The sequence below is a fragment of the Rhincodon typus genome, chromosome 2 (genome assembly GCF_021869965.1).
Source record: "Rhincodon typus isolate 14 chromosome 2, sRhiTyp1.1, whole genome shotgun sequence".
NCBI classification, from domain to species: Eukaryota; Metazoa; Chordata; class Chondrichthyes; order Orectolobiformes; family Rhincodontidae; genus Rhincodon; species Rhincodon typus.
In genome coordinates, this window is record NC_063333.1 from 68100055 (window position 1) to 68110979 (window position 10925).

Below are 10925 nucleotides of genomic sequence, written 5' to 3' on the forward strand. Positions count from 1 at the left end.
AATCTGCTATCGTCATAAGTTCATAAACATATCACGCGAGTGATTGACCGCACCCAAACTATCTCCCCTTTAAGGATTGCTCAATTCTGCATGTCTAGGCCTTTAGGAAGAGGAGATGATGTCTGTATCAGGAAAACAAATCAGGTGAAAGAAAGTTATGATCTAAAAGAGCTGTGGATCTCAAAGTGGGAGATGTAGGTATGGTTGAATGGATTGGTAATATACCTGCAAAAGTATGGTTATGAGTAGAGGGCCAAATAAGGCTTGGATAGTTGAGATTTTTGGACTGTTGACGTAAGTGAATCAAAAGAGAGCTTTTTTTGCCATGGACAGAACTGTCTGGGTTTAGTGGCTATTGTGGGTGGGAGTGATGCAAACAAGTGAACAGATTTTTTTTTCCCCTTTATTCATTCACAGGGCGAGGGTGTCCCTGGCTAGGCAGCATTTATTGCCCATCCCTAATTGCCCAGATGGCAGTTAAGAATCAACCACATTGCTGTGGAGTGGAGCCACGTGTAGGGCAGACCAGGTTAGGATGGCAGTTCCCTTCCCTGAAGGACTTTAGTGAACCAAATGAGCTTTTCCTGACAATCAACAATGGATTTGCGGTCATCATTAGATTCTTAATTCCAGATATTTATTGAATTCAAATTCCACCATCTGCCGTGGTGGGATTTGAACCTTGGGTCCCCAGAACATTATCTGGGTCCCTGGATTAACAGTCCAGTGATAATAACACTAGGCCATTGCCTCCACCTTAGATGACCTTATCTGTGATTAATGGTATGAAAGCAGTGAGGCTATGAGATAGTAAGGCTAAATGGTTTTAATTCTTGGTATGAGACCTTCATTGGCAAGGCCAGCATTTAAGAATGCCCATTCCAGTTACCCTTGGAAAGATCATAGTGAGCCATCTTCTTAAACTGCTGCAGTCCATTTGGTACTGTGGCACACTTCCAAGGCTGTTGGGAAGGGAGTTGCAGGATTTCGTTCCAGAGACAATGAAGGAATGAATACATCAGTATTTATTGTCCCCTCAAAGGTGATATTGAGGCACCTTCTTGAATTACTGTATTTCTTGTAGTGTGGGAGCATCTATAGTGCTGTTAGAATGGGAGTTCCAGGGTTTTAACCCAGCAACAGTGAAGGAATGAGCGATATAGTTGCAGGTCAAGATGGTGCATGCCTAGAAGAGGCAATTGGTGTGTAGTATTATTTTTTTGCATTCGCTGCCCCGTCCTACATGGTAGAGGTCACAGGTTTGGAAGGTGCTGTTGAAGAAGCCATGGTGAACTGCTGCAGGGAATGTGGTAGACGGTAGATGCTTCTGCCCCTCTGTCAGTGATGAAGGGAGTGTTTGTTGAAGGTGAAGAATGGGTTGCTCATGAAGCAGGCTGCTCCCTCCTGGATGGTGTGAACCTTCTTGAGCTGTGGGAGCTACACTCATCCAGACAACTGAGGAGAAATCCATCAGTCTCCTGAATTGTGCCTTGTAGATGGTTGTCAGGAATGAGGGAGTCAGGAGTTTGGCAGATGGAAGCTACATGGAGGTTGAGATAAAGAAGTGCAGAGAACTCCGAGGAGGCAGAACATTATTTGATAAAGATTTTGAAATCACGGGTTATGAGAAGTGACTCTGTGCAGTAACTGAGGGGAGAAATCAGCAAAAGTATCTCTGAGAAACGCCTACATTTGTGGGTGAGCAATGTAGGGAAGTGAGAGGTTTGGAACAGATATGTTCAAAAAAGACATTGTCAGAGGAGCAGGGGAAGCAACCCAAGGTGTGATTTGACAAGATGATCCTAAAAATCAGGATCCATATGACTCTTTCCTCCAACATCTTCAGCCTGACTTAATAACACAGCTGAAGGTGATCATGATCTTTCTTGTTCCTCAGACTCGAAGCTTTATACTCATAGCCGTGTTCTTTTCTAATGGACAAATAGACTGTGTCTGGGTGTATGTACTTTGCATCGATCTTGTCAGTCATTTGTGATGGGGTTCAGGAGGAAAGGAAGATCTGGCTTTATGCCCTCTCAGGATTTGTTAAAAGATAGATGGAGAAAGTAGCTGAGATCCCTATTTATCTGTTTAGTTCTCTCATCTGCTACTTGCTGTAATGGTGGTGTGGTGAACTTGAATCACTGTCTGTAAATCCAGTGTCGGGGCTTGGTATTGTTGTGGCAGATTATTTTACGAAATAATCTCAGGGGCCTTAAGATACAAGTCAATGGTCGTTTATTGAGCCAACATTGGGAGAGACTACTCCAGAAAAGACTCCAAGGTAGCCCTCTAATAATGAGGATTCATCAGGCATTTACACATTGTAAGTCACGTTGACAGTATATTACTCAAATTCTGAAATGTTCTGTTTTAGACAAACAACTTGTTTCTCACACATTCCAAAAGTCGCAGGGCACCTATTATCCCTGGTCTCACTGCTCCCTATTTTCCTAAGTGCCATCCTATCTCCTCTCTGAAGCCTGTGCTTCATTCCCATCCTGAACAAAACCCTTTTGTTTTGTCTTTCTCTGTGTGGATGGGGTCATCCTCACATTCCATTTCCAAATAAAGCTTCAGGATCAACGCTGGCTCAGCCACATTGCATTTTCGCAGAAACTCTATCTGTCGGCTGCATCAGTTTCTGAGAGTTTTTATGCAGTTTAACTTTTCTTTTAATCTGACCAGTTTCCTGAACAAAAATAAACAAAAATGAATCTTAAAAGTTTTATGTGATTATTGCTTATGAAGTTAATGGAAGTTCTCTACCTCATTTGGATCCCAGTTTGAGATTGATGTGGGATTTACCTGTGCTAAATCATTTCATACCCAAATTTCCCCCCTGACAGTATTGAGACACTCATTACATTACTGAGGATACCTCAACGTTTTTTACAACACAAGAGAAAAATATCAAAAGCAAAGAATTTGAGAACTTTGCCTTATCCTTCTTGGCTCATTTTCAGCCTTTAATACAGTTTACCATACAATTCTCCTGCAACATATCTCTGCCGCAATCCAGTTTCTGATAAAGTTACTTTTCCTAGCCCCAAACCATTCACTCCCTTAGGGTCTAGGCCCATAAATTTGCTTCTGATTGTGGAGGAGGATCATTAATACAAGATAGTCACTAATAAAGTCGAACAAGAATTCAGGAGAAATTTGCTTGTTCAGAGAGCAGTGAGAATCCTCCTGTCAAGTACCGAGCGACATTTATTCCATCAAAGAAGCTATATATGTTTGAGATATCTTGCACTTGCACTTCTCACTCTGAGTAATTATGGTGCAGAGATATTTAACGTTTTCCAGGGTTGGAGGGTTTGAGCCAAAGGGAGAAGCTGAATAGGCTGTTAAACATTTTCTGAAGAAGGGTCCAGACCCAAAACGTCAGCTTTCCTGCTCTTCTGATGCTGCCTGGCCTGCTCTACACCTTGTTATCTCAGATTCTCCAGCATCTGCAGTTCCTGCTATCTCTGAGCTGAATAGGCTGGGGTTTTTTCCACAGAGCGTCAGAGGTTGAGGGGTGACCTTATAGAGGTTTATAATATCATGAGGGGCATGGATATGGTGAATTGCCAAAGTCTTTTTCCCAGGATAGGGGAGTCTAAAACCAGAGACCATAGGTTTAAAGTGAGAAGGATTTAAAAGGGATCGAAGGGACAACTTTTTCACACAGTTGGTGGTGCTTGTATGGAATGAGCTGTCAGAGGAAGTGGTGGAGGCTGGTACAATTAGATCTTGGATGGAATAAATCACCCCATAGATTTATATGTATATGTGTGTGTGTGTGCTTGAGAGAGACAGAGTGTGTGTGTGTGTGTGTGTGTGTGTGTGAGTGAGTGAGAGAGAGACGGGGTCTTCTGAATGTGAGAGTATATAGTGTGGTGGGGTCACCTGCAGCATGACATAAACCCAAGATGAGGCTGTCCTCATGGGTACGGAACTTGGCTATCAGCCTCTGCTCAGCGATTTTGCATTGTATATCTCAAAGTCTGCCTTGGAGGACGCTTACCCGAAGATCGTGGCTGAATGCCCTTGACCACTGAAGTGTTCCCCCACTGGGAGAGAATATACACACGCACTCTCTCACACAAACACACTCACACAGACCGTCTCTCTCACACGCACTCACACACACATGCCCACGCTCACCCACAAATAGTCCCTCGCACTCACACTTTCAAGCACACACACATATACACACACACACAAACACATGTACACACATGTACACAAACACACAAATCTATGGGGTGAATTATTTCATCCAAGATGTTTGTGTATTTGCAGATACATTCTATTTTGTTTAAGAAAATAAAACAAGCCTGACTCCAGGTTAAATCACATACAGATTCTAAACAAGTCCTCATACCTAAAAATACATTGTCTGACCTGAGATGTCATCTCTTGTTATACACTGATAAAACCTTTAATTATCCCAGGACAATGACTTGAAAGAAATTCTGGGATTTGCATTTTAATCAATAGAAACCTGCGTCTCCTTTCTAACTGATTAAAGATACAACAGGAGGCGATCAGCGAGCCATTTTTAGGGTTGTTACCTTTCTGCTTATAAATTCTGTGTTGGTAAACCTCCTCTTCCACACTACACCCGACGAATGGACACAGCTCCAAAAGCTTACTTTCAAATAAACCTGTTGGACTATTTTTGTGATATTTGTGTGATTTTTGACCTAATCCACCCCAGCACCTCCACAACATTTAGAAGGCATCTGGATGGGTATATGAATAAGAAGCGTTTAGAGGGATATGGGCCAAATACTGGCAAATTGGGCTGGATCAATTTAGGATATCTAGTCAGCATGGACAAGTTGGACTGAAGGGTCTGTTTCTCTGCTGTATCAGTTTATGACTCAATGACTCTATATTCCCTTTGGCCATAATGTTACCTTGCTCTCTATTCCTATGGCTTCACATCGTACAGTTTGTGCCATTAACAAGAATGTTGTTCTGCAATTCACTGAGATTCAGTTACAGACTTTGGTCATTGATATCCACATTAGAGGAAAGATCAAACTCAGATATGGTGAAGTTTTCAAAATCACAAAATACAAGCATTTCCTACAATTGAAATATGTGAGGTGGTCACTGGAATTTATGCTTTTCAGTGCTAAAATTTTCTAAGTTTTCCTCTATGCACCACAGGGAAATAAAACATAATTTAGAGACATGGAAACAGGCCTAACTATGTGATTATCATTTGTCTGCTAAGAAATATCTGCATATGGCCTTGTGAAGTGAGGTTAGATTTTCCATCATACTTATGACTGAGCAGATGTCCTTTATGTGGTGCTGTCATGTGTTGCTTGGTGTTAGATTAGGAACTCGCCCTGTGGAGCACTACATCAATATTACATCAACATATTTATTTTCTGCTGAATTAACTTTTTGGATATTTAACTCTAGATAATAATAAATTTAAAGCTGCTCACTTGTAGCTAAACAACACAAATAAAGTACATTTGTACTATGATTTGTGATTCGATTCTTTGATAATTAGCATTTCCAGTAAACTCATTACAATAATCTCATGAATATCTTCCAATATTTGAGCTACATTTTCGACTGGAGTCTAATGGCTAAGTGTCATAGAGTAATAGAATCACGGTATGGAAATAGGTCCTTTGATCCAACCAGTCCATGCAGACCATAATCCCAAACTAAACTAGTCCCGCCTGCCTGTGCTTGAACCATATCTCTCCAAACATTTCTTGTTCATGTACTTATCCAAATGTTTTTAAACGTTATAACTGTATCCACATCTACCACTTCCTCTGGAAGTTCATTCCACGTACAAACCACTATTTGTGTAAAAAAAGTTGCCCTCATATCTTTTTTAAATCCTTCTCCTCTCATCTTAAAAATATAGTCCCTAGGCTTGAAATTCTCCATCCTAGGGAAAAGACACCTACTATTCATCTTATATATACCCCTCATAATTTTATAACCTCCTATGCTCCTGTGAGAAAAGTCCCAGCCTATACAGCCTCTCCTTATAACTCAAGTCGTCCATTCCCAGCAACATCCTGATAAATCTTTTTTGAACCCTCTCCAGCTTAATAATATCCTTCCTACAACAGAGAGACCAGAACTGGACACAATACTCCAGAAGAGGCCTCCCCAACACCTTGTACAACCTCAACGGACACCCTAACTCCTATACTCAAAGGTCTTAGCAATGAAGGCAAGTGTGCTAAATGCTACGCTATCTATATGTCACATAAACTTAATAAAGAATTATGTACCTGAATCCCTAGGTCTCTCTGTTCTACAACACTACCCAGGGCCCTACTTTTAATTGTAAAAGTCTTGCCTTTGTTTGTTTTATCAAAATGCACCACCTCACATTTATCCAAATTAAACTCCATCTGCCACTTTTCAGCTTATTGACCCAATTGATCAAGATCTCTTTGTAATCGTAGATAACCTTCTTCACTATCCACTTTGTCACCAGTGTTGGTGTCATCCACCAACTTACCAGCCATGCCTCCAATATGCTCATTTAAATCATTTATATCAATGACAAACACAAGTGGTCCCAGCATTGATCCCTGTGGAACACCGCTGGTCACAGGCCTCCAGGGTCCACTGGCCATTTGACCACACAGTGCATTCCAACTGGGTGCAGAATGTTAAGAATATCATAAACAGAAAAAGCAATTTGGCAATTTAATGATATTGAAGGAATGGAGAGGGATGGTGGTGAGATAAATCTGGGTTTTGTTAACACACACATGAAAACCAATGCTGTGCTTTTAGATAATGTTACTGACAAGCAGCATATAGATGACAAACAGGAGGGATGGTACTGGAGCATAATTGACAAAATAAGATTTAGGAGCAGAAGTAGGCCATTTGGCCCACCAAGTCTGCTTTAGCCATTCAATGCGATCATGACAGGTGATAATCCTCAACTCCTCTTTCCTGCCTTTTCCCCATAACTCTTGGTTCCCTTACTGATTCAAAATCTGTCCATCTCAGCCTTGAATTTACTTAATGACTCAGCCTCAACAGCCCCCTGTGGTACCGAATTGCACAGATACACTAACCTCTGACAGAAGAAATTCCTCCTCATCTCCATCTTAAATGTGTGATCTCGTATTGTGCAATTATACTTTATGGCCCTAGACTGTCTCACAAAGGAAGCAACATCTCAGCGTTGACCCTGTAAAGCCCCCTAATAATCTTACATGTTTTAATAAGGTCTCCTCTCATTCTTCTAAACTCCAGTGAGCACTGGTCCCAACTTATTCAACCTTTCCCAATAATATTCCTCTATACCTGGAAGTAACCCCTGAATATTTTCCGGACTGCCTCCAATGTCAGTATATTGTTCCTTAGATAAGGTATTGAATTTGTCAGTACTATGTGACCCATGTCTCATCCTTATATTACTGGAGCTAACATTATTATCACGGCATGATAATGGCGAATCATCGGTATATCACAGTAAATCATGATATGTCACCGTATGTCAAAACCAAAGAAGGACGAGGAAGGAAAGTTTAGTTTTGTCATATTCCCATAAGGATGTCATTTGTGACTTTGCTCGGAGTAGTTTCAATACTGTGACAGGGACAGCAATCTGTTCGGAAGGAATTCCAGGAAAGATGGGAATGGATTTAGGAGGTGACAGCATGTCCAAAGGTTTTGGTGAGGAAAGAAAATGTTAGTGTCTCTCTAGTTTAGGACTACTGAGACCATTCGTAGCCAACCAATCAATCTACTTGCTCAGGTCTTCCATTGACAAAGTATAGGCCTGACTCTGGCTTCAACCTTTCCTCAGTGGCACTTTAAATGTACCCGATAAGTAGTGCAGCCATAACATCCCATTGTAACCCGATGAGATTCCTAGCTTGTACTGTTATCTATCAACGGAAACAGTGATTGCAATTGATCTCAGTAGATCTGGGTTGAGGATGGGCTAAAAATTAATCAGTTATCACCCAGTGACTCCTGATGGGAAATGTGAATGTCAACAACAGGTCAAGGTGTCCTGAACTTGGCTGTGATGCCCCTTCAAGGCAAGGAGCCTTGTGCTGCCCTCTGGCTGAGGTAGCATGGGATGGTCAGAAGCTGTGGAATTTAATCCCAGCAAGGAGCTACAACTTCAGAGAAGGAAGAAGAGAATTGACAATTAGATTGACGAATGGGATCTAGGGCTCTGATATTGGCTATTTTTAATGTTTACTGATAATCTCAAGTTAAAGTTCAAAGTTCAATTGCATAAATATCACTAATGATTGTCATTCTAGATTGATCAAGGCACATGTCAGATAGCTGCCATTTGTCTTAAAACCCAAATGAGCAAAGATTTCGATCTCAGTTTAAAAACCACTTTAGTTTTCAAAGAAAGGACTCTTTCAAGTGAGATGGCATTATGTAAATTTGGTTGTGTTTTGTTGATATATAACAATAAGGATTTAGTTCCATGAATTACATCAAAGTAAGAGATTGAAAATGCTAATATATATATCAGGTGACTAAAATTTGCTCTGGCTTCATTTATTAAGATTTTGAAAATCTGGCCTTGATGTGAATATTCATAAACCATTCATCTTGCCTTCTTTGATGTGGCAAGTCTCAGATTGCAGTGGAAAGCAGTGTTGTTATGGAAATACTATCTGCTAGTTTCTTTGCACAAATGGCTTTTTAAATCTTCAAATAAGCAATGATGCCATATTATCGTGCATTTTTGTCTCTTAGTAATGAGGCAGTTATTACCTTGTAAAGCATTTTGTACTCTCACGATATTGCAAGTAGCTTCCTAAGTCAAACAGCTGTCAAGGTGCAGGAAAAGAAGGGGAACTAGGTTATTTACAGGTTAGCTGTTGGTTGATTTCTGCAGTTTACTGTTGCAATTCTATACTATACTGGTTAGTTTAAATGTTCCAAATCTTTGAAAAGCTACAGAAAGAACAAGGTGAATAAGGTGGTGGAGCGGTTGAAGATAACTGGGTGCAGTAGTTAATGTGAGTAAGGCAGTGAGGTGGATGGAGATAAGGTGGATATAAGGCTAGATCGGGTATGGGGGTAGAGTGGGTAAGGGGGTAAGGGAGTGGAGTGATGAACGGTAGCATGCATCTGGGTGATATGCTAAGGGTAGTCCAGGGGCAGTGAGATTGGGTCAGTCTGGAATCTGGGTCAGAGGAGATAGTTAGAGGGGCTAGTCAGCTCGGGGGGGTCAGTGGGGAATTTTGGGGCTTGAGGGTTGTTGAGGAATCTGAGGAGGCAGTTGGGTGTTGAGGAGGGAGTCAAGAGTGCAATGAGTGAATGCACTGCCTGCAGGTTACACTAAGTTATGTGGTTGACAGCTCCTAACTGCTCAGATTGACTTTGATCTGTATTGACTTGCCTGTGTTCCACACAGACTCATTAATCCTAGTTTAGAGAGGGGAAAGAGCAACCCACATTTCTACTTGTGCTGGTTATTCAGAGATGTCCCTCACACCCTGGTAGACTATCAGTATTTACTGTTAAGGCTAACATACAAACAATTGTTCGGTGCCTTCAATGTGAATGCTCACCATGTACTTTTAACACATCCCAAGTCTATATAACATCCAATAAAAGTTTGGCTCTGTTTTCAAATTGTATTGTCCCACAAGAAAATACTGCTCCAATTAAAAGTGTGACTTCATTTTACAAAGTAATAGTACGTAATATTAAAACTATGGTAAATGTGGAAGGTCTTGTTCAATCCAAGTATCTCCATTATTTAGACCTTTACATGGGTTGCTCTTCACATCCTGATTTTTTTTTCCCCCACTGGCTTCTCAAATCTATCCACAGGAAGTTTTTGTGAAGATTTAAAGGATAACAGTTTCAAATCCTACCAAGGAAATTTATCCTTTGTGTTTCTGGAGGTTTAGCTGGGTGCTGAAAATTTGTGTGCTGAACATTTGTGCTATACAGGTATTTCTACTATAACGTGATAGTTGCGTTCTTGTGTGACCTTCCGCTATAGAAAATCACGCTACAGAAAATTGCCATTGAAGATCATGTTATAGGGAAATTGCTATAGAAAATTGCTATACCTGTACCATAGAAAGTTTGTGTTATCTAAACAGCGTCCATGATTCACCAATCACGTTATAGCCTATTCGCATTAACGAAACATGGGTTAGAGCAGAAATACCTGTAAATAGTAATCTGTTATGGTGCCAGTGGAAACCACAAGTAAGCATTCAAATAAAATGTCAACTCTGAACAAGTGGAATTAATTCACTAATGTTCCACTTCCTTTACTTTATCTGTGTCATAGATACAGTTGATGGCTCATAACAAATAGAAGAAAGCTGTTGCATTTTTTTTTATTGATAGCACTTGTCACTAATAATTTGTAAATGGACATACAGTACAAGCAGATATTGTACATCTGACAGTATTCCAGGCTGTAAATTTTTATTTGTGGTCTTGTGAGATTCGGAAAACAAAATACACCATATGCACCCTTAATTTTCTTAATCCCAACCCCAACCCCAAACCTGTCCTTGTGACATTGTGGATGGGAAGAGAAGAAGTAAAAGTGTGAGAAAAAGACCAGCTTGACTGATGGATGTGGTGTCAAATGATTTAAAAAAAATCATCCTAAAGAGTGTAAAATTACCGCCATGGATATAATGAGTGAAATAAATATCCCAGTCAAGAAGACCCTCAGAAAGGATAAAGAGAATAAGAAGGCATAGTAATCTTGATAAAAGATATTGGCTCATATAGTCCGATGTCTGGATAGTTTTTGGAGTGGAGTGGATTGGAGTTGTATGTCAGGATCATGTGAAATCCTAAATACAGCATTCTTGGTGGGAATTGCCCAGCAATTGAAGATTCCAAGATAACAAGGTGTAGAGCTGGATGAACACAGCAGGCCAAGCAGCATCAGAGGAGCAGGAAGGCTGACATTT